General features: G+C 42.8%; 1 protein-coding gene across 2 annotated transcripts in view; it reads right to left on the minus strand.

The window, feature by feature from the left end:
• The window catches only part of macrod2 (mono-ADP ribosylhydrolase 2), a 1,220,194-nt gene that overhangs the window by 800,026 nt on the left and 393,854 nt on the right, over positions 1-26,314 (minus strand). The window lies entirely within an intron of this gene.

Genomic DNA, 26,314 nt, shown 5'->3' on the forward strand with positions numbered 1-26,314 from the left:
CAGACACTTTTACAGTCATGTGTGCATACATACATTTCACATATGGGTGGCCCCATCGGGGATCAAATGCACCAACCATGGCATTGCGAGCGCTATGCAAGTAATTTACTGGTGGAGTTCTGATGTTGTCTTGTTGCTTTTACAAGCTAGGTCAGATTTCACAGGGTGCATCCAAAATGGCACCCTTTCCCCTATACACTACACTACTTTTGACCAAAGTCATATGGGCCCTGGTCAAAAGTAGTGCACTACAGTGGGAATAATGTACCATTTTAGATGCAGCCACTGTAGTAGCCATTAGCACTCCACATTAGTCCCTACAGCCCAATTAAAAACAGGAAGATGAAGAACATCTTAGCTGAAGAAGGAAGAGGCTACTTCACTTTACAGTTTACACAGGAAACTTTTAACTTTTATCACTCGTATATCTGAATCCACTTATCCACTACATCTCACTGATAGGGATTTGTCATGTCCACACCTAATGTAATTTCCCATGGTGCTTGGTGATTTATGTTGGGGGCCCTTATAGCATCGTCACTGTCTGTCTGTGTGGCCTGTACTCTGAATTCTGTCTATTGCTTTCTTTGTTTAACAGCATATCTCTCTCTGATGAGAAGTGGAAAGAAAGGAGAGTATTATTTTGACTGTGCTCAGAGGTGTAAGCCTGGATCTAGACTAGACTGACTGTTCTCAGATGTGTAAGCCTGGATCTAGACTAGACTGACTGTGCTCAGATGTGTAAGCATGGATCTAGACTAGACTGACTGTGCTCAGATGTGTAAGCATGGATCTAGACTAGACTGACGGTGCTCAGATGTGTAAGCCTGGATCTAGACTAGACTGACTGTGCTCAGATGTGTAAGCCTGGGTCTAGACTAGATTGACTGTACTCAGATGTGTAAGCCTGGATCTAGACTAGACTGACTGTGCTCAGATGTGTAAGCATGGATCTAGACTAGACTGACTGTGCTCAGATGTGTAAGCCTGGATCTAGACTAGACTGACTGTGCTCAGATGTGTAAGCCTGGATCTAGACTAGACTGACTGTGCTCAGATGTGTAAGCCTGGATCTAGACTAGACTGACTGTGCTTAGATGTGTAAGCCTGGATCCAGACTAGACTGACTGTGCTCGGATGTGTAAGCCTGGATCTAGACTAGACTGACTATGCTCAGATGTGTAAGCCTGGATCCAGACTAGACTGACTGTGCTCAGATGTGTAAGCCTGGATCTAGACTAGACTGACTGTGCTCAAATGTGTAAGCCTGGATCTAGACTAGACTGACTGTGCTCAGATGTGTAAGCCTGGATCTAGACTAGACTGACTGTGCTCAGATGTGTAAGCCTGGATCTAGACTAGACTGACTGTGCTCAGATGTGGTCTGGATCCAGACTAGACTGACTGTGCTCGGATGTGTAAGTCTGGATCCAGACTAGACTGACTATGCTCGGATGTGTAGGCCTAGCCTGGATCCAAACTAGACTGACTGTGCTCGGATGTGTAAGCCTGGATCCAGACTAGACTGACTGTGCTCGGATGTGTAAGTCTAGATCCAGACTAGACTGACTGTGCTCGGATGTGTAGGCCTAGCCTGGATCCAAACTAGACTGACTGTGTTCAGATGTGTAGGCCTAGCCTGGAACAAAACTAGACTGCTTTGTTTCTCTTGTAGAGAAACAGGAAGGGAAGCGTTGCTAGGGTACACAATTGTAGATCTTTGTAGACAGATTATCTTTGACGAAGGGGTTAATAGGTCATAGGAAAAGGAGGACCAAGGCACTCTTCATAAAATTAAAATGCCTTTGTTTTTACGACATCTTCAATGGATCAAAGATTTTAAAACTCTGATGCGTTTTGGCTGCATGGCCTTGGTCAGGGAGTTCTTTGTTTCAGTGTGATTTCCAAGCTAGTGAATGTCTATCCCATTGACTCACGAGTAGCAGACTGTCTGTGTCCTTCTGGTTTCAGTACAATAAATGACCTCCAGGAGTGAAGGAATCATTTATTTTATAGATTTCCTACTTTACCGTTGTGGATTAACCTCTCAACCCTAACTTCCACTGCTTCCACTTCCTTATTGGCTCTGATATCGATTGTGTGTGTGTGATTGTTTGTTGTTTTTCTCCCTCTATCTTCCTGAGTTCAAGGTGACCCATAACTAATAAACATGCTCCTGGAATAACACCATGCTGCTCGGCTCACCAAGCTACACTCTATTTTCCTGTCCATGCATGTGTGTGTTTAGATGTATCAGTGCACAAGGAAGAACAATACTTGATTGGCGGTTTCAGATCATGGAAATTCATATTTTTCCATTTTAACCCAACCTGTTTAGAATCACAAACCCCCCAAGGGTAGTTTGTTGCTTAAAGTAAAAACTCTCTACATTCGGTGTTCTGCATGTGCCTGTGCATCTGTGTGTACGTGTCAATGCATAGAAGACAAAGGATCGTTATCTATCACCCATTCCCGTTTTCAGATCACAGTAATTCCCCATCTGAAAAACAGGCACACACAGACACCCAGAAGGTAGTGGTTGTTTTTCAATTTAAAGATGGAGGTTGAGACTTTGTTCAAATGTGTTTTATTGAACACACACAAGAATGGCATATAGGTATAAAATAAGTAAGTATAAAGGAGGCTGAGACTGAGTTAGTGGGTTCAGATTCACAGTCTTATTTAACACAATCTGTGTTTTCACTCCATCAGTGCATAGTATGTAGAAAAATAATACTTTTTTTTAAATCACGGAAATGTGTATTCTTCAATTTTAACCCAATCCCTGTGAAACACACACACACAAACACCTTAATGTAATATGACGTATGTGGTTGTCTTCCAATTTAGTTACAGGTTTTGAAACCAGATTCCTTTAAGTTAGTGAGTTCAGGTCCACAGCAGGTCTGAGTCACCAAAGGTTCTGTTAAAGCACTAGATGGGTAAGACGGTGGTTTGATTATCAGCCTCTTCCAAGGAACCAAACACAATTGTCTATTTAGGTCAGGTTAGGGATTTGTCATGTCCACACCTAATGTCATTGTCCATGGTGCTTAGTGCCTATGGAGACCCCTAGAAACGGGTTTTGTTGTTGTAGGCTGCAGTCTGCTTAGTACTTTCTTTAACTAACAGCTGGTTTCTCTCTCTCTCACTCTCTGTACCACCCTTCCCCCCTTCCTCTCTCTCACTCTCTCTATCTCTACAACTCTTCCCCCCTTTCTCCCTCCCTCTCCCTGTCTCTCTCTCTTTACCACCCTTCCCCCCTTCCTCTCTCTCTCTACAACTCTTCCCCCCTTCCTCTCTCTCACTCTCTCTATCTCTACAACTCTTCCCCCCTTTCTCCCTCCCTCCCTCCCTCCCCCTCTCTCTCTCTCTCTCTCTCTCTCTCTCTCTCTCTCTCTCTCTCTCTTTACCACCCTTCCCCCCTTCCTCTCTCTCACTCTCTCTATCTCTACAACTCTTCCCCCCTTTATCCCTCCCTCTCTCTCCCTTTACCACCCTTCCCCCCTTCCTCTCTCTCTCTACAACTCTTCCCCCCTTCCTCTCTCTCACTCTCTCTATCTCTACAACTCTTCCCCCCTTTCTCCCTCCCTCTCTCTCTCTCTCTCTCTTTACCACCCTTCCCCCTTCCTCTCTCTATCTCTACAACTCTTCCCCCCTTTATCCCTCCCTATCTCTCTCTCTCTCTACCACCCTTCCCCCCTTCCTCTCTCTCACTCTACAACTCTTCCCCCCTTTCTCCCTCCCTCTCCCTCTCTCTCCCTCTCTCCCTCTCTCTCTCTCTATCCTTCCGTCTTTGTTTCTCTCTGAGAGGGTCCCTGTGAGTGGCATCTTGATGAAGAGGGAACATCTGGTTCTAAGAGTTCCTTCATTATCCTCCAATAGAGAGAGAGGGGCACCTGAGGAAACACAGCGCTCCATCACAAAACCTCCTTTATGTTCTTTATCATCTCAGACAAGCCAAAACAGACACAGAGGATGCATCCCAAATTGCACCATATTCCCTATATAGTGCACTACTTCTGATCAATGTCGTACGGGTCCTGATCAAATGGCAATCTATTCCCTATATAGTGCATTACTTCTGATCAAAGCCCTTCGGGTCCTCATCAAAATGCAACCTCTTCCCTATATAGTGCACTACTTGTGCCATTTGTGAAAGAGACGGAGAGAGAGCTGTTAAAGAGGATATCCTTCTCTTTCAAGGCTTTTAAATTAAATGGCAGTACTCTAAAATAAAAAAAATAACAATTACCAGGGAATTTAACTAGCACTTAATTCAACCATTATTCAAGTCACATGTCTTCCTCTATCTAAAGAGTTCCACTGACGAGACGAACAAACAAATAAATAAACATGGAGTTGTTTTATACTTGACCTGTTCCTCCATGCTGGAGTGTCCTTTCCAGGCTAATGGTGTTCTGCATATTGCTGTTAATAAACTGAAAGCATGAAATCACTCTGCTTCAGTCTAGTTCAGTACAGTCTGATAATCTGGATAAGGGAAAGAGAGGGAATAGAGGAAAGAGAAGGAATAGAGGAAAGAGAGGGAATAGAGGAAAGAGAGGGAATAAAGGAAAGAGAGGGAATAGAGGAAAGAGAGGGAATAGAGGAAAGAGAGATAATAGAGGGGAGAGGGGAATAGAGAAAAGAGAGGGAATAGAAGAAAGAGGGAATAGAGGGGAGAGGGGAATAGAGGGGAGAGGGGGAGAGTAGGGTAGAGGGGAGAGGGGGATAGAGGGGAGAGGGGGATAGAGGGGAGAGGGAGATAGAGGGGAGAGGGGGATAGAGGAATAAACGGGAGAGGGGAACAGAGGAATAAACGGGAGAGGGGAACAGAGGAATAAACAGTAGAGGGGGATATAGGAATAAACGGGAGAGGGAGATAGAGGAATAAATGGGAGAGGGGGATAGAGGAATAAACGGGAGAGGGGAACAGAGGAATAAACGGGAGAGGGGAACAGAGGAATAAACAGGAGAGGGGGATAGAGGAATAAACGGGAGAGGGGAACAGAGGAATAAACGAGAGAGGGGAACAGAGGAATAAACGAGAGAGGGGAACAGATGAATAAATGGGAGAGGGGAACAGAGGAATAAATGGGAGAGGGGGATAGAGGAATAAATGGGAGAGGGGAACAGAGGAATAAACGGGAGAGGGGGATAGAGGAATAAATGGGAGAGGGGAACAGAGGAATAAACGGGAGAGGGGGATAGAGGAATAAACGGGAGAGGGGAACAGAGGAATAAACGAGAGAGGGGAACAGAGGAATAAAAGGGAGAGGGGAACAGAGGAATAAACAGGAGAGGGGATAGAGGAATAAACGGGAGAGGGGAACAGAGGAATAAATGAGAGAGGGGAACAGAGGAATAAATGGGAGAGGGGAACAGAGGAATAAACGGGAGAGGGGGATAGAGGAATAAATGGGAGAGGGGAACAGAGGAATAAACGGGAGAGGGGGATAGAGGAATAAACGGGAGAGGGGAACAGAGGAATAAACGAGAGAGGGGAACAGAGGAATAAACGGGAGAGGGGGATAGAGGAATAAATGGGAGAGGGGAACAGAGGAATAAACGGGAGAGGGGAACAGAGGAATAAACGGGAGAGGGGAACAGAGGAATAAACGGGAGAGGGGAACAGAGGAATAAACGGGAGAGGGGGATAGAGGAATAAATGGTAGAGGGGGATAAAGGAATACACCGTAGAGGGGGATAAAGGAATAAACAGTAGAGGGGGATAGATTAATAAATGGGAGAACAGGATAAAGGAATACACGGTAGAGGGGATAGAAGAATAAATGGGAGAACAGGATAGAGGAATAAACGGTAGAGGGGATAGAAGAATAAATGGGAGAACAGGATAGAGGAATAAACGGTAGAGGGGGATATAGGAATAAATGGGAGAGGGGGATAGAAGAATAAACGGGAGAGGGGGATAGAGGAATAAACGAGAGAGGGGAACAGAGGAATAAACAGTAGAGGGGGATATAGGAATAAATGGGAGAGGAAGATAGAGGAATAAATGGGAGAGGGGAACAGAGGAATAAACAGGAGAGGGGGATAGAGGAATAAATGGGAGAGGGGCATAGAGGAATAGAGGAATAAACGAGAGAGGGGAACAGAGGAATAAACGGGAGAGGGGAACAGAGGAATAAACGGGAGAGGGGATAGAGGAATAAATGGGAGAGGGGAACAGAGGAATAAACGGGAGAGGGGAACAGAGGAATAAACGGGAGAGGGGGCTAGAGGAATAAACGGGAGAGGGGAACAGAGGAATAAACGGGAGAGGGGAACAGAGGAATAAACGGGAGAGGGGAACAGAGGAATAAACGGGAGAGGGGGATAGAGGAATAAACGGGAGAGGGGAACAGAGGAATAAAGGAGAGAGGGGAAAAGAGGAATAAATGGTAGAGAAAGGAAAGGAGGGGAGTGGGAAGGTCAAAATGACAGCACACGACAGTGGGGTTAGAGAACGACCTACCATAGAGACAGCAAACACATGAATTACATTGTAAATTTACATCAATTATTTCAGCCAAACGAGTTTGATTACTCAAACCTATAGATTCTCGCAGTGTAGTTTACTTCCTGCTGTTTGTGATAGAATCTAGGACAGACTAACAGCTATAAAATAAGACTCCGAACGAGAACCAGCAAGTAAGACCATAGCAATGGGGAGAGATGGATATTGGGATGACCTCAACCTGATCACTGAAAGACTTGTGGGTTCTACCAGACACGTTATTTATCCTCAACACAAGCCCTACGTCTAGCTAGCTACATTCCTAGCCATCACCACTCATTGATATATATGCATGTCAACCAGGGTTAAACTCATTTTCATCTGAAATTACAAATCACCTAATTTGAATTGAGTGAATTTAAATGGAGTTCACCCCAACCCTGGGTGATGTATTTATAAGGACTGAAATTGGGACGGATAACGGTGGAGGACCTCTTCACCTGGGAGAGTGGGAGAGTCATGGCTGACCCTCTAGGGTCAATGGACACATTATTAATTCCAGTTCCTTAATACATTTCTGGCCTTCACCAGTCCCCCACTCCACCAGTCCCTCAGGCCATCCCTCAGGCTCCCGGACGGTGAATCTCAAACCAGTACCTCACCCCTACTCTGTAAAATGGCACCGGAGAGTAGAATGGCGCCGGAGAGGATGGCTGACTTTTTACGTGCTCCTAACCAACTGTGTTATTTTGTTAGTTTTTTTTGTTGTTGTTTGTAACTTATTGTTTTACTTATTTTGTACAAAATGTCGCTGCTACTGTCTCTTATGACTGAAAATAACTTCTGGACATCAGAACAGCGATTACTCACCATGAACTGGAAGAAGCTTTTTCCTTTAACGAGTCAGGCGAGAAGGATATACTGCTTTCCTGGGAACAGGCCCAAATCCCCGTCATTTGCATGAAGAAAAGACGGAGAAAAATGGGGTGGAGGTCAGGCTGCCTTCTGAGAATTTGTAGGCGAGTGAGTAAACCCTCACTGCCATCCGTTCTGTTGGCCAACGTGCAATCACTGGAAAATAACGTCACCTACGATCAAGATTATCCTACCAACGGGACATTAAAAACTGTAATAGCGTATGTTTCATAGAGTCGTGGCTGAACGACGACATGGATAATGTAGAGCTGGAGGGATTTTCCATCCCCCGGCAAAACAGAGAAACTACGTCTGGTAAGACGAGGAGTGGGGGTGTGTGTCTATTTGTCAAAAACAGCTGGTGCGCGATGTCTAATATTAAAGAAGTCTCGAGATATTGCTCACCCGAGGTAGAGGAACTTATGATATGCTGTTAGACTACACTATCTACCAAGAGAGTTATCATCTATTTTATTTGTAGCTGTCTATTCACCACCACAAACCGATGCTGGCACTAAGACTGCTTCAAAAAGCTCTATACCACCTTTACTCCACACACAGTGATGCATACAAAGCTCTCCCCAGCCCTCCATTTGGCAAATCTGATCATTATTCTATCCTTCTGATTCCAGTGACTCGCTCAATACGGAAGTGGTCAGATGACGCAGATGCTATGCTACAGGACTGTTTTGCTAGCACAGACTGGAATATGTTCCGAGATTAATAAGTGCATCGACGTCGTCCCCACAGTGACCGTATGTACATATCCCAACCAGAAGCCATGGGTTACAGGCAACATCCGCATCGAGCTAAAGGCTAGAGCTGCTGCTTTCAAGGAGCGGGACACTAATAAGGAATCCCGCTATGCCCTCAGACGAACCATCAAACAAGCAAAACATCAATACAGGATTAAGATTGAATCATACTACACCGGCTCTGACGCTCGTTGGATGTGGCAGGGCTTGAAAACTATTACGGACTACAAAGGGAAACTCAGACGCGAGCTGCCCAGTGACACGGGCAGATGAGCTAAATGCCTTTTATGCTCGCGTTGAGGGAAGCAACACTGAAGAATGCATAAGGGCACCAGCTGTTCTGGACGACTGTGTGATAACGCTCTCGGTAGCCGATGTGAGCAAGACCTTTAAATAGGTCAACATTCACAAAGCCGCGGGGCCAGACGGATTACCAGGACGTTTACTCAAAGCATGTGTGGACCAATTGGCAAGTGTCTTCACTTACATCAACCTCTCCCTGACCGAGTCTGTAATACCTACACGTTTCAAACAGACCACCATAGTCCCTGTGCCCAAGGAAGGAAAGGTAACCTGCCTAAATGATTACCGCCCCATAGCACTCACATTGGTAGCCATGAAGTGCTTTGTAAGGCTGGTCAAGGCTCACATCAACAGCATCCTCCTGGATACCCTAGACCCACTCCAATCCGTATACTGCCACCCAACAGAACCACAGATGACGCAATCTCTATTGCACTCCACACTGCCCTTTCCCACCAGGACAAAAGGAACACCTATGTGAGAATGTTGTTCATTGACTACAGCTCAGTGTTCAACACCATAGTGCCCACGAAGCTCATCACTAAGCTAAGGACCCTGGGACTAAACATCTCTCTCTGCAACTTGATCCTTGACTTCCTGATCGGCCGCCCCCAGGTGGTAAGGGTAGGCAACAACACATCTTCCACTCTGATCCTCAACACTGGTGCCCCTCAGGGGTGTGTCCTAAGTCCCCTCCTGTACTCCCTGTTCCCCCACAACTGTGTGGCCAAACACGACTCCAACACCATTATTAAGTTTGCTGAAGACAAAACAGTGGTAGGCCTGATCACCGAAAACGATGAGACAGCCTATAGTGAGGAGGTCAGAGAACTGGCAGTGTGGTGCCAGGACAACAACCTCTCCCTCAATGTGAGCAAGACAAAGGAGCTGATCGTGGACTACAGGAAAAGGTGGGCCGAACAGTTCCACATTAAGATCAACTGGGCTGTAGTGGAGCGGGTCGAGAGTTTAAAGTTCCTTGGTGTCCACATCACCTACGAGCTATCATGGTCCAAACACACCAAGACAGTCTTTAAGAGGGCACGACAACACCTTTTCCACCTCAGGAGACTGAAAAGATTTAGCATGGGTCCCCAGATCCTCAAAAAGTTCTACAGCTGTACCATCGAGAGCATCCTGACCGGTTGCATCACCGCCTAGTATGGCAACTGCTCGGCATCTGACCGTAAGTCGCTACAGAGGGTAGTGCGAATGGCCTACTACATCACTGTCTAGGACCAAAAGCGCCAAGCCTAGGACCAAAATGCTATTTAACAGCTTCTAACCCTAAGCCATAAGACTGCTGAACAATTAATCAAATGGCCACCGGATTATTATTTTTTTTACTTTAGCATTTCACGGTAAGGTCAACACTTGTATTCGGCGCATGTGACAAAGTTTGATTTGATTTAAACCCCAAATGTGATGTCATTACACAAAACTTTTGAGGAAACCCGTTGAACTTAATATATCTGAGTACAGTTTCTTACAATTATGTTGTAGTCATTACTCAAACTGATAGAGTCACTGTGACCCTGTCGGGGGTCCAGATTGGAGTTGTATCAGCTTGAAAATAAATTCTAATGACCCCACTAAGCCACGCCAACAACAGTAGTGGTGCGTTGGTAAAATCACTTCACTCTGAAGCAGGAAGTGTAGCTGGCTAGATCGGAGTAGCTATCGGAGTGTCTAATATGGTCTTTCACCCTTCAAAATTTTCCCTTCCTCAACTTTGGGACACTTGTGCATATCGCAGAGGTGCACGTGAACACAAAAATGGAGGGCAGAGGGGCGAGTGGAAGTGTGCGATTTGATATTCAACCTCCCACTTACCAGCCCAGCGATCCCAGAGGACAACACCAGAGGTTGGGCTGACAGCCATCCGTTTGCCAACAGGGAGATTGTTTTTCAGACTCCTGAAATGCTAGACCAGGGAGGGAAGATCAATTCTGCAGCTGGCCTGAGATCCCAGTATGGGGGGCCGGAGAGGGGGTGAAAGGAAAGCTGGAGTGGGTCTGGACAGGCTTGAGCGGCAGGGGAGGTAGCGGGACGAGGTCAGGGTCCTATCCCTGGCCTCCGTGGTGTGTTTGGGGAAAGTCAGTACTCTCGGAGCCGGAGTCGTTTATCCTCCACAGACAGGACAGTCAGGGGGGAGTCCTCCACCCTCTACCCCGATAAGGCCACCTTTTCTGGGGCACAGATCTGACCCCTGCCCCCTGCCTGGTCCTGATACCCTCTGTTCCTATGATCCATAAATGTACATGTAAAAGAAGAAACAACAGACACACAACAAACGCCTTTCTAGGGAGTTTTTCCTAGCCACCGTGCTTCTACACCTGCATTGCTTGCTGTTTGGGGTTTTAGGCTGGGTTTCTGTACAGCACTTTGAGATATCAGCTGATGTACGAAGGGCTATATAAATACATTTGATTTGATTTGACACACACGGTATAAAGGTAAAAACACAAAGAGAGATCAAACTCCATTTAGTATATATATTTGTGTGTCACGTACCCATAGATAATGGCTAATACAGTCCTGAAGAGTTTAAGGCAGGAATAAGATTAAATAAAATCTACTCTGTAAAAGTAATCTACAGTAATGTGTTGTTGTGAGAGACAAATTAGAAGCTGTACCTTAACAGTATAGCTATGTATTTTCCAAGAGCAATATCAAATCAACCTTGATACAACAAGTTTAGAACTTACCGTGAAATGCTTACTTACAAGCCCTTAACCAACAGTGCAGTTCAAGAAAGAGTTAAGAAAATATTTACCAAATAAAGTAAAACAATTATAAAAACACAATAAAATAACAATTCCAAGGGGTACCGGTACCAAGTCAGTGTTCGGGGGTAAAGTTTAGGGTAATTTGTACATGTAGGTAGGGGTGAAGTGACTATGCATAGATAATAAACAGCGAGTAGTGGCAGTGTACAAACAAATGGGGGGGGGGGTCAACGTAAATAGTCTGGTGGCCATTTGATGAATTGTTCAGCAGTCTTAGAGAAAACAGTCTATGACTTTGGTGACTGGAGTCTCCGACAATTTTTTGGCTTTCCTCCGACACCGTCTAGCACTACCCTCCTTACGGTCATGGTTTGACACTTGTGATTTTAGCTACATGCTAATTTTATACCACAGCCTATACAGTATAATGTAAATATATACGATTGCCCAACCATATACTCAGCAGAAACGACATTCATTTTACATCCAGAGAAATCTCATCCATCATGAAATGAGATATTTCTCTCCACACACACACACCATCCCATCACTGTAATGCACTAAAAGATGACAGCAACATCAATGACAGATTTTATGTCCGTACTACATGAGCGAATGGGTCCTCATATTATGCTTGTACATGAGCTCAGAGAAGCACCACACTTAGGATTATAACCCACAGCAGCCAGAGCTACGGTTGTGCTAACATGCATAGCAAATCGGCACCTTATTTCCTAACTAGTGCACTACTTTTGACCAGGGCCCAAGAGGGGATAGAGAGAGAGTGAGAAAGGCAGAAAGAGAGTTTTAGAGAGAGCATGAAAGAGAGACAGAAAAATTGTGTGATATTGGGGAAGCAGCCCAATAACCAAAAGCAGAGGACTCATATATGACGCCGGTCTCCCCCCAGGCATGTGTCGCAGGAAGAGAAGGGGGTTTTAGTGCTCATCAAAGAATGGCTGGGTGATCAGGTGATTAGGAGGTGAAAGTTGGAGTTGGAAAATAGGATGACACCTAGGCCATTCATCCGGTGTAGAAGTTGCATTTTAATATACATTTGTTTCTCACATATGGGTAATGCACGGTAACTTGAAAACCAACTCTTTATCATAATAAAGTGAATCATAATCATTGGAAACAGAAAGACTCTGTCAGGTTAATGCATTGAGAATTATAAAACACATTTCCACACACAGGAAATACGTACTCTTCCATTCAGATCACCGTACTGTGGATCGCCAATTCAAAGGGCTAAGGCAACGAGATGCATTATCTTTAGGCTTCTGGGAGCATTTAGGATGATTCAATTTCAGATAATTCCTTCACAGGAAACATTACCTATCCAAGGCAAAGCAACTGTCTCTCTTCCTTGACTTCTCTCTCTATCTCTCTTTCTCTCCCTCTCTCGCACCCTCACCTTCCTTCTCTGACAGAGTTGAGGAGTTACAGAATTCTTGTCTGGATCGGAGGTCATCTTATCACCTGTCTAGCCTCTGAATGCGTTAAGGAAATGTCTCTTCTTCTATATACATTGAATACAAGTGAAGCAGTGAGACGGTGAGTGTTTGCACCTAGTCTAGCAGCTGCAGACGCTGTGGTTTCTCACCTGTGTGTGTGTGTGTGTGTGTGTCAGTCGGCCGCCCCCAGCAGCTGATAAGCTCTATCTGCATCGGCCCAGGCCCCCTCAACATCAATCTGCCTCAGCGAGACCCACACACACTCACACTTATAACACATGCATAGTACCCTCTCTTGTCTCTCGTCTCCTCTCGGCATAATAATAACAATATTGATGTTTTACACAGTGTGCCATTTTAGATAAAGAGCTTTTTTATTCTAATATGATGTGTCTGTTTGTTTCTCAAGAGATAATCAAGAGGCCTTGGAGGAGAGGGAATGAGGGAGGGATGGAGGGAGGCATGTCATGGAGGTGATACTAAGGAGGGAAGGCCTTAACAGGACATATTCCCTATCTAAAACCAACCATCTCACACTCTCTCGCTTTATCACTCTCTCTCTCTCTGTACAGCAAATTCTCCAGTGTTAAAAGAAATGAAATGAACACTGAGCGTATTAAATCTACAATGAGAGTGATAAGTCTGTGGACCAATACAGACAACAGTGTTAACACAATAGAATAGGTATTTCACAAGGCCTTCATTTGACGGCCTAGTTTTACCCTAATACGGGGGCCTGAATCTCATACACATCACTTTGAACCAAAACCACACCCATCATTATCATATTTCCCAGAATTCTTAATTGCAGGTTATAATTACTGTGTAAGTCTATGGAAGGGGGAGGGAGGTCCATGAGCCTCCTAGGTTTTGTATTGAAGTCAATGTACCCAGAGGAGGACGGAAGCTACAGTAGCTGTCCTCTGGCTACACCATGGTGCTACCCTACAGACTGCTGTTGAGGCTACTTTAGACCTTCTTTGCAAAACAGTGTGTTTTAATCAATTACTTGGTGACTTGTGGTTATATTTAGTATAGCTTTATCTAAAAACGATAATTTTTCAAATGTTTCCTTCCTGGGGAAGACCAATGGTAGATGTTAAATCAAATGGTAGATGTTAAATCAAAATCAAATCGTATTTGTACCATGTGCCGAATACAACAGACCTTACATTGAAATGCTTACTTACAAGCCCTTAACCAACAATGCAGTTTTAAGAAAATAAATAAATAAGAATAATATAAATAAAACAAATAATTAAGGAGCAACAATAAAATAATAATATCTTTATTTTTACTATTTTCTACATTGTAGTGAAGACATCTAAACTATGAAATAGCACATATGGAATCAAGTAGTAACCAAAAAACTGTTTAAAAAATCGAAATAGATTTTAAATGTTTGATTCTTCAAAGTAGCCACTCTTTGCCTTGATGACAGTTTTGCACACTCTTGGCATTCTATCAATGCATTTCCAACAGTCTTGAAGGAGTTCCCACAAATGTGGAGCACTTGTTGGCTACTTTTCCTTCACTCTGCGGTCCAACTCCTCCCAAACCATCTCAATTGGGTTGAGGTCGGATGATTGTGGAGGCCAGGTCATCTGATGCAGCACTCCATCACTCTCCTTCTTGGTCAAATAGTCCTTACACAGCCTGGATGTGTGTTGGGTCATTGTCCTGTTGAAAAACAAATGATAGTCCCACATTGCGCAAACCAGATGGTGTATAACTGTAGAATGCTGTGGTAGCTATGCTAGTTAAGTGTGCCTTCAATTCTAAATAAATCACAGACAGTTTCACCAGCAAAACACCCCCACACATGCAGTGATCATCCGTTCACCTACTCTGCGTCTCACAAAGATACGGCGGTTGGAACCAAAAATCGTACATTTGGACTAATCAGACCAAAGGACATATTTCCACTGGTCTAATCTCCATTGCTCGTGTTTCTTGACCCAAGCAATTATTGTATTCTTATTGGTGTCCTTTTGTAGTGGTTTCTTCACAGCAATTCGACCATGAAGGCCTGATTCACACAGTCTCCTCTGAACAGCTGATGTAGAGATGTGTCTGTTACTCTGTGAAGCATTTATTTGGGCTGCAACTCTAGGCTGGTAACTCTAATGAACTTATCCTCTGCAGCAAAGGTAACTCTGTGACTTACCGTCCTGTGGCGGTACTCATGAGAGCCAGTTCCATCATAGTGCTTGATGGTTTTGGCGACTGCACTTGAAGAAACTTTCAAAGTTCTTGACATTTTCCGGATTGACTGACCTTCATGTCTTAAAGTAATGATGGACTGTCGTTTCTCTTTGCTTATTTGAGCTGTTCTTGCCATAATATGGATTTGGTCTTTTACTAAATATGGCTATCTTCTGTATTCCACCCCTACCATGTCACAACACAACTGATTGTCTCAAATGAATTAAGAAGGAAATAAATTCCACAAATTAACTTAACAAAGCACACCTGTTAATTTAAATGTATTTCAGGTGACTACCTCATAAAGCTGGTTGAGAGAATGACAAGAGTGTGCAAAGCTGTCATCAAGGCAAAGGGTGGCTACTTTGAGGAAATATTTTGATTTGTTTAACTGTTTTCTGGTTACTACATGATTCCATATGTGTTATTTCATAGTTTTGATGTCTTCACTATTATTTTACAATGTAGAACATAGTAAAAAATTAAGAAACGCCCTGGAATGAGTAGCTGTGTCCAAACTTTTGACTGGTATTGTACAAAACATATTATGTCATTGATGCAATTTCAGGTTCTTTGACTTGCTTTGTGCATCACAAAATTAGCTTGAGATGATTTTACTACAACACTGCAGTTGTTTGACATATGTCTTTCAAAGAGATGTCAGTAAAGGTGACTCCATGAATAAGCTCCCCGCCCAGTCAGCCTGTATTTTCAAACGTCCTAGCAGTTAGTAGTGATGTTACTTAGATACCGGAGCTCCGAGGCATGCATCGAAATCACTAAATAGTTTACCTCGAAGCAGTGTGCTGTTGCCTGTATCACTTTATCAGAAGCCACGTGATCAATGACGTCCGAAGCTTTGTTTCATCTTACTGATTGGTTTGGTATTGGTTTGCTAAAAGACAAAAATGCTATCCTGTGCAGGTGCTATGGGGTGTGGGACGTCATCTATAATAATTTGGCTGCTCTAAATTATTTTAAACAGCAGGTGCCACTGTGTTGATTAAAGCCTAGAGTAACACAACTGGCTGGAAAACCTCAACGCTTCAAAAAGCTTTGTTTCCCCATTACTAGTAGCCATGAGAGAAGTACATTCAGAATGACTGTTCAGGACCTCTAATCACCCACAACCTGTAACCGAAACCATCTAAACTGGAACAACCACTTCAGTAACGTGTGCAGTAAGTCCAAGTAACATATTGGATTACTTTAGAAAATGTTTGTAATTTATATTTGAGTGGCAAAAGATGAATTAATTCATTAATCAATCAATGTACATGCACAAATATAAATGTTGAAACAAACAATTCTAAAATCAAACTCCAACAGAGCATGCTGGGAAATATGACAATGATGGGTGTGGTTTTGGTTCAAAGTGATGTGTATTTGGGGATCCCGAGTGGCGCAGCGGTCTAAGGCATTGCAACTCAGTTAGAGGCATCATTAGAGACCCTGGTTCAATTCCAGGCTGTATGACAACCAGATGTGATTGGGAGTCCCATAGGGCGGTGCACAATTGGCCCATCGTTGTCCGGGTTAGGATTTTGCCGGGTTAGCCCGTCATTGTAAATAAGAATTTGTTCTTAACTGACTTGCCTAGTTAAATAACAGTTAAATTAAATAAATAAAAATGTGTTTCAGGCCCCTGTATTAGGATAAAACTAGCCCCTCAAAAGATAATGTTCTTCCCTCTCAAATTCATTCTAGACAGCTAGATGCAAAGAACTGACAGTCACAATCCAATAATTGACATTTTCCTGTCAGAAAAACTCACACCTGAGTAGAACAGATTTTCACTCGTTCTGGAAACAGGAAAACTCACACCTGGGTAGAACAGATTGAACTGATTCTGGAGACAGGAAAACTCACACCTGGGTAGAACAGATTTTCACTCATTCTGGAGACAGGAAAACTCACACCTGGATAGAACAGATTGAACTGATTCTGGAAACAGGAAAACTCACACCTGAGTAGAACAGATTGAACTGATTCTGGAGACAGGAAAACTCACACCTGAGTAGAACAGATTTTCACTCATTCTGGAGACAGGAAAACTCACACCTGGGTAGAACAGATTGAACTCATTCTGGAGACAGGAAAACTCACACCTGGATAGAACAGATTGAACTGATTCTGGAAACAGGAAAACTCACACCTGGGTAGAACAGATTGAACTCATTCTGGAGACAGGAAAACTCACACCTGGATAGAACAGATTTTCACTCGTTCTGGAGACAGGAAAACTCACACCTGGGTAGAACAGATTGAACTCATTCTGGAGACAGGAAAACTCACACCTGGATAGAACAGATTGAACTCATTCTGGAGACAGGAAAACTCACACCTGGATAGAACAGATTGAACTGATTCTGGAAACAGGAAAACTCACACCTGGATAGAATAGATTGAACTGATTCTGGAGACAGGAAAACTCACACCTGGATAGAACAGATTGAACTGATTCTGGAAACAGGAAAACTCACACCTGGGTAGAACAGATTGAACTGATTCTGGAAACAGGAAAACTCACACCTGAGTAGAACAGATTGAACTGATTCTGGAAACAGGAAAACTCACACCTGAGTAGAACAGATTTTCACTCATTCTGGAGACAGGAAAACTCACACCTGGGTAGAACAGATTGAACTGATTCTGGAGACAGGAAAACTCACACCTGGGTAGAACAGATTCTGGAGACAGGAAAACTCACACCTGGATAGAACAGATTGAACTCATTCTGGAGACAGGAAAACTCACACCTGGGTAGAACAGATTGAACTCATTCTGGAGACAGGAAAACTCACACCTGGGTAGAACAGATTGAACTCATTCTGGAGACAGGAAAACTCACACCTGGATAGAACAGATTGAACTGATTCTGGAAACAGGAAAACTCACACCTGGGTAGAACAGATTGAACTCATTCTGGAGACAGGAAAACTCACACCTGGGTAGAACAGATTGAACTCATTCTGGAGACAGGAAAACTCACACCTGGGTAGAACAGATTGAACTCATTCTGGAGACAGGAAAACTCACACCTGGATAGAACAGATTGAACTCATTCTGGAGACAGGAAAACTCACACCTGGATAGAACAGATTGAACTGATTCTGGAAACAGGAAAACTCACACCTGGGTAGAACAGATTGAACTGATTCTGGAAACAGGAAAACTCACACCTGGATAGAACAGATTGAACTGATTCTGGAAACAGGAAAACTCACACCTGGGTAGAACAGATTGAACTGATTCTGGAAACAGGAAAACTCACACCTGAGTAGAACAGATTGAACTGATTCTGGAAACAGGAAAACTCACACCTGAGTAGAACAGATTTTCACTCATTCTGGAGACAGGAAAACTCACACCTGAGTAGAACAGATTGAACTGATTCTGGAAACAGGAAAACTCACACCTGAGTAGAACAGATTTTCACTCATTCTGGAGACAGGAAAACTCACACCTGAGTAGAACAGATTTTCACTCATTCTGGAGACAGGAAAACTCACACCTGGATAGAATAGATTGAACTGATTCTGGAAACAGGAAAACTCACACCTGGATAGAACAGATTGAACTGATTCTGGAAACAGGAAAACTCACACCTGGGTAGAACAGATTGAACTGATTCTGGAAACAGGAAAACTCACACCTGGATAGAACAGATTGAACTGATTCTGGAAACAGGAAAACTCACACCTGGATAGAACAGATTGAACTGATTCTGGAAACAGGAAAACTCACACCTGGGTAGAACAGATTGAACTCATTCTGGAGACAGGAAAACTCACACCTGGATAGAACAGATTGAACTGATTCTGGAAACAGGAAAACTCACACCTGGATAGAACAGATTGAACTCATTCTGGAGACAGGAAAACTCACACCTGGGTAGAACAGATTGAACTGATTCTGGAAACAGGAAAACTCACACCTGGGTAGAACAGATTGAACTCATTCTGGAGACAGGAAAACTCACACCTGGGTAGAACAGATTGAACTCATTCTGGAGACAGGAAAACTCACACCTGGATAGAACAGATTGAACTCATTCTGGAGACAGGAAAACTCACACCTGGATAGAACAGATTGAACTGATTCTGGAAACAGGAAAACTCACACCTGGGTAGAACAGATTGAACTCATTCTGGAGACAGGAAAACTCACACCTGGATAGAACAGATTGAACTCATTCTGGAGACAGGAAAACTCACACCTGGATAGAACAGATTGAACTGATTCTGGAAACAGGAAAACTCACACCTGGATAGAACAGATTGAACTGATTCTGGAAACAGGAAAACTCACACCTGGATAGAACAGATTGAACTGATTCTGGAAACAGGAAAACTCACACCTGGGTAGAACAGATTGAACTGATTCTGGAAACAGGAAAACTCACACCTGGGTAGAACAGATTGAACTGATTCTGGAAACAGGAAAACTCACACCTGGGTAGAACAGATTGAACTGATTCTGGAAACAGGAAAACTCACACCTGGATAGAACAGATTGAACTGATTCTGGAAACAGGAAAACTCACACCTGGATAGAACAGATTGAACTGATTCTGGAAACAGGAAAACTCACACCTGGGTAGAACAGATTGAACTGATTCTGGAAACAGGAAAACTCACACCTGGGTAGAACAGATTGAACTGATTCTGGAAACAGGAAAACTCACACCTGGATAGAACAGATTGAACTGATTCTGGAAACAGGAAAACTCACACCTGGATAGAACAGATTGAACTGATTCTGGAAACAGGAAAACTCACACCTGGGTAGAATAGATTGAACTGATTGTCCCAGATCCCAGACTTTAACAGTTACCAGGCACCTCTGTTTATTTATTGTTCTCTGCCGGTTTAATGGCTCATGACTGGTTGGCTTTATTAAACTGGGCTTTGAGCGAACACAGAGCAACACTAAAACCTACACACACACACACATACACACAAACACACACACGAGTAAAGCACCACTAAAACTATCGGGATGGCTGAGGGGAGATCAATTCCACCCTGCTTCCCGCCCGCCCTCCTCGCCTAGTGGGAGTTACTGCACAGTAATGGTACTATCATCACACAGTGTCTATGTCCCAAATGACATCATTTTCCCTTCATAGTACGCTACTGTTGACCAGGGCCCTAGTATTTTTGACCAGGGTCCATAGGTGACGTGAATAGGGTGCTATTTGGGACTCACACACTGTGTTAAAAATGGCACTAGCGCACAGGTAGAGGGCCTGGCGTTCCAGCGTCAAGGGGTTAAATGGTCTGTTTAAATACTTTAATCAACTCTAATAGCTGAATCGGAGGGAAAAGGGGATAAAAAAGCCATAAGGTGGTCTTCAATAAAAGGTGTCCGTCAATAAAAGCCCAATGCTGGTATTTTCCCATGAATACGAAATTAGGACAGTTAAAATGCAAAGCTCTCTCACCACTATAAAAGATGCTATCTAGAACCTAAAATGGTTATTTGGCTGTCTCCAAAGGAGGACCCTTTGAAGAACCCTTTTGGTTCCAGGTAGACTAAATGTTATTATAACATTTTGAGGTTTCTTATGCAGGACTGATATAAGAGTTCTGACAGTATTCCTTCTCTTATAACAATGTCTCACTTTTCTTTCATTCTCTGTCATACAGATAGATGTAAGATCTTAACGTAAGATACACTACGTGACCAAAAGTATGTGGACACCTGCTGGTTGAAACTCTCATTCCAAAATCATGGGAATTAATATGAAGTTGGGCCCCCCTTTGCTGCTTTAACAGCCTCCAATCTTCTGGGGAGTCTTTCCACTAGATGTTTGAACATTGCTGCAGGGACTTGCTTCCATTCAGCCACAAGAGCATTAGTGAGATCTGGCACTGATGTTGGGCAATTAGGCCTGGCTCGCAGTGTTCTTTCCCAAAGGTGTTCGATGGGGTTGTCAGGGCTCTGTGCAGGCTAGTCAAGTTCTTCCACACCGATCTTGACAAACCATTTCTGTATGGATCTTGCTTTGTGCACGGGGGGCGTTGTCATGCTGAAACAGAAAAGGGCCTTCCCCAAATTGTTGCAACAAAGTCGGAAGCACAGAATCGTCTAGAATGTCATTGTGTGCTATAGTGTTAAGATATCCCTTCACTGGAACTAAGGGGCCCGAACCATGAAAAACAGCCCCAGACCATTATTCCTCCTCCACCAAACTTTACAATTGGCACTATGGTAGCGTTCTCCTGGCATCCGCCAAACCCAGATTTGTAGTCGGACTGCCGACACATTGCACATGGTGATCTAAGGCTTGTGAAGCTCCTGAAAAACAGTTATTGTGCTGGCGCTGCTTTCAGAGGCAGTTTGGAACTCGGCAGTAAGTGTTGCAACCGGGGACAGACAATTGTTACGCGCCAAGTACTCGGCGGTTACGCGCCACGCAGTCGGCAGTCCAGTTCTGTGAGTTTGTGTGACCTACCCCTTTGCGACTGAGCTTTTGTTGCTACTAGACGTTTCCACTTCACAATAACAGCACTTACAGCTGACCAGGGCAACTCTAACAGGGCAGAAATGTGTAAGCTGTTGGAAAGGTGGCATCCTCTGACGGTGCACCGTTGAAAGTCACTGAGCTCTTCAGTAAGGCCATTCTACTGCAAATGTTTGTCTATGGAGATTGCATGGCTGTGTGCTCGATGTTATCTACCTACAGTTGAAGTCGGAAGTTTACATACACTTAGGCTGGAGTCATTAAAACTTGTTTTTCAACCACTCCAGAAAATACTTTTGGCAATGACACAAAACATTTTTCCAACAATTGTTTTACAGATTATTTCACTTATAATTCCCTGTATCACAATTCCAGTGTGAAGAAGTTTACACACACTAAGTTGACTGTGCCTTTAAACAGTTTGGAAAATTCCAGAAAATGATGTCATGGCTTTAGAAGCTTCTGATAGGCAATTTGACATAATTTGAGTCAATTGGATGTGTACCTGTGGATGTATTTCAAGGCCTACCTTCAAACTCAGTGCCTCTTTGCTTGACATTATGGGAAAATCAAAAGAAATCAGCCAAGACCTCAGAAAAAAATTGTAGACCTCCACAAGTCTGGTTCATCCTTGGGAGCAATTTCTAAAAAGCCTGAAGGTATCAGGTTAATCTGTACAAACAATAGTACGCAAGTATAAACACCATGGGACCATGCAGCCGTCATACCGCTCAGGAAGGAGACGAGTTCTGTCTCCTAGAGATGAACGTACTTTGGTGCAAAAAGTGCAAATCAATCCCAGAACAACAGCAAAGGACCTTGTGAAGATGCTGGAGGAAACAGGTACAAAAGTATCTATATCCACAGTGAGTCCTATATCGACATATCCTGAAAGGCCGCTCAGCAAGGAAGAAGCCACTGCTCCAAAAGCGCCATAAAAAAAGACAGACTACGGTTTGCAACTGCACATGGGGACAAAGATCGTGCTTTTTGGAGAAATGTCCTCTGGTCTGATGAAACAAAAATAGAACTGTTTGGTCATAATGACCATTGTTGTATTTGGAGGAAAAAGGGGGAGGCTTGTAAGCTGAAGAACACCATCCAAACCTTGAAGCACTGGGGTGGCAGCATCATGTTGTGTGGGTGCTTTGCTGCAGGAGGGACTGGTGCACTTCACAAAATAGATGGCTTCATGAGGGAGGGAAAACTATATATATGGATTTATATGGATATATTGAAGCAACATCTCAAGATATCAGTCAGGAAGATAAAGCTTGGTCGCAAATGGGTCTTCCAAATGGACAATGACCCCAAGCATACTTCCAAAGTTGTGGCAAAATGGCTTAAGGTCAACAAAGTCAAGGTACTGGAGTGGCCATCACAAAGCCCTGACCTCAATCCTATAGAACATTTGTGGGAAGAACTGAAAAAGTATGTGCGAGCAAGGAGGCCTACAAATCTGACTCAGTTACACCAGCTCTTTCAGGAGGAATGGGCCAAAATTCACCTAACTTATTGTGGAAAGCTTGTGGAAGGCTATCCGAAACATTTGATCCAAGTTAAACAGTTTAAAGCAATACTACCAAATACGAATTGAGTGTATGTAAACTTCTGACCCACTGGGAATGTGATGAAAGAAATAACAGATTGTTATATAGCGTTTTGGGTCCCACTTTAAACAAAGTACAATTTATAAAGGCTTTATATAGCATACATGAAGGCTTTATATAGCATACATAAAGGCTTTATATAGCATACATGAAGGCTTTATATAGCATACATAAAGGCTTCATATAGCATACATGAAGGCTTTATATAGCATACATAAAGGCTTTATATAGCATACATAAAGTCTTTATATAGCATACATGAAGGCTTTATATAGCATATATAAAGGCTTTATATAGCATACATGAATGCTTTATATAGCATACATGAAGGCTTTATATATCATACATAAAGGCTTTATATAGCATACATGAAGGCTTTATATAGCATACATAAAGGCTTTATATAGCATACAGGAAGGCTTTATATAGCATACATAAAGGCTTTATATAGCATACATGAAGGCTTTATATAGCATACATAAAGGCTTTATATAGCATACATGAAGGCTTTATATAGCATACATGAAGGCTTTATATAGCATACATAAAGGCTTTATATAGCATACATAAAGGCTTTATATAGCATACATGAAGGCTTTATATAGCATATATAAAGGCTTTATATAGCATACACGGCTTTACATAGCATACATAAAAGCTTTATATAGCATACATGAAGGCTTTATATAGCATACATGAAGGTATAAATAGCATACATGAAGGCTTTATATAGCATACATAAAGGCTTTATATAGCATACATAAAGGCTTTATATAGCATACATGAAGGCTTTATATAGCATACATAAAGACTTTATATAGCATACATAAAGGCTTTATATAGCATATATAAAGGCTTTATATAGCATACATAAAGGCTTTATATAGCATACATAAAGACTTTATATAGCATACATAAAGGCTTTATATAGCATACATGAAGGCTTTATATAGCATACATAAAGGCTTTATATAGCATACATAAAGGCTTTATATAGCATACATAAAGACTTTATATAGCATACATAAAGGCTTTATATAGCATACATGAAGGCTTTATATAGCATACATAAAGGCTTTATATAGCATACATGAAGGCTTTATATAGCATACATAAAGACTTTATATAGCATACATAAAGGCTTTATATAGCATATATAAAGGCTTTATATAGCATACATAAAGGCTTTATATAGCATACATAAAGACTTTATATAGCATACATAAAGGCTTTATATAGCATACATGAAGGCTTTATATAGCATACATAAAGGCTTTATATAGCATACATAAAGGCTTTATATAGCATACATAAAGACTTTATATAGCATACATAAAGGCTTTATATAGCATACATGAAGGCTTTGCCTATGAATATTTTATGTATGCTATATAAAGCCTTTGTAAGTTATAATTAGTTATAATAAGTTTAAAGACTTTTCCCATTAGCATTGTGCTAATCCACACAGTATTTATTTGAAGCACAGCTAATCCATGTAGCATTAGTTATTTGCAAGCAAGCGGATCATAATGATACATAAGTTTTCTGTACTTTTCACAAAGCTTATTCATATAATCAAACATTTGTCTGCCAACTGTATTTAATATTAGTTTCTAAACAGCTATTCATATCGTAGCTAGAATTAGAATGAGACGACAATACCTGTTTAGAGTTCTCCGACTGCCTAAACTCTAACCTCTCCACTAATCTTATTAAAATATAGAATTAGCATAATTGTAGTAGTACTTTGGAGTTTCATTAAATTAAAAAGAGGGAGCGAGGTAGAGTGAGAAAGAAAGAACATGGGGAGACTTTCAAAAAAATACTGCTATAACTGTAATACTTTTTAATAAAACTACTCATCCTTAAATATCCTTAAATATTATTTGTATCCAGGGTGGTTCATTTCACAGTCCATAGGGCATAATGTCCCACTCCGTTCAATAAAATGATTCTGTCAGGGTGCCAAATGGAACCCTGTGACCTATATAGTACACTACTTTTGACCAGACCCCTATGGGCCACAGGAAATTATGTTCTGTATGTCTTTGAGTGTTACTCCACCAAATCATGCCTCCTAGCCTCTACCCCCCTGCACTAAACTCCCTCTCATTACACAATGACATCACCCCAACCATCGTCACAGCTCTAAATTGTGTTTCATGGCTAACAGACTGGTAAGAGCTTGAAGATAAACAGCTTCTATAGGATGACCATTACAGATTAGCGCTCATCAGGCAAACGTGGCTAACATCGCTGGTCATGGGGATATCCCCTACCACTGACCCATGTAGCACTCAGCCCTGCTGACTTTCACACAGCCACACATGGGGCCCTGAATGGCCCTGCACACACAACACAAGAAACACACACACCCCTCTCCCCACAAACACACACAAATGGCCATATACAAGCAGAAAAGCGTACATCCGGAGGCTACTTTTCTGGTTTTCTGTTTGCCTGCGATTTTAATTGCGCGTCATTAAGACATGTGATTCCCAACTTCCATCAACACGTCTCCATCACTAGGGGCGATAAAGTCCTAGACCACTGTTATTCTACAAACAAGCAGGCATACAAGGCCCTCCCTTGTCCGCCATTCGACTAATCAGATAATGACTCCGTACTCATGCTTCCTGTTACTAGCAGAAGCTCAAGCAGGAAGTACCCGTGACTAGCTCCATTGAGAAATAGTCACCAAAATCTGAGATTATGCTACAGGACTGCTTTGCTAGAGTTGATTGGAATATGTTTTGAGACTCCACTGATAACATCGATGAGCTAACCACCTCCGTTACCGGCTTCATTAGGAAATGCATCAGTGAACAAGTACAATAAGTCACCGCCGCCACCGCAGAGTCATCAAACGAACAAAAGGACAATATAGGAACAAGGTGAAATCATATTACACAGGCTCTGACACCCACCGCATGTGGCAGGGGCTACAGTCCATTATGGATTACAAAGGAAGACCAGCTGTAATCTGCTCAACGATGCCTCTCAACCAAATCAACTGAATGCATTGAACACCATGCTGGGTGTGAGGGCCATCACCAACCTAAAGGACTAGGTGATCACGCTCTCCGAGGCCAACGTCAGTAAGGTCTTTAATCAGCTCAACACCCGCAAGGCCGCGAGGCCAGACGGTATTCCAGAGCATGTGCAGAACAGAATTGACATACCGCCCCAAAAGGGGGGGGCTGCAGTGGAGCGGGTCAAGAGCTTCAATGTCCTCTGTGTTCAAATCACTAAGGACTTAAAATGGTCCAGACACATGCACACAGTTGTGAAGAAAGTGAGACAGCACCTCTTTTCCCCTCAGGCGGTTGAAAAGGTTTGGCATGGGCACTCAAATCATCAAAAAGTTCTAGAGCTGTACCATTAAGAGAAACTTAAATGGCTGCATCACTG

Source organism: Oncorhynchus mykiss, chromosome 23 (assembly GCF_057628025.1).
Source record: "Oncorhynchus mykiss isolate SJ-2025 chromosome 23, ASM5762802v1, whole genome shotgun sequence".
In the NCBI taxonomy this organism is placed as follows: Eukaryota; Metazoa; Chordata; class Actinopteri; order Salmoniformes; family Salmonidae; genus Oncorhynchus; species Oncorhynchus mykiss.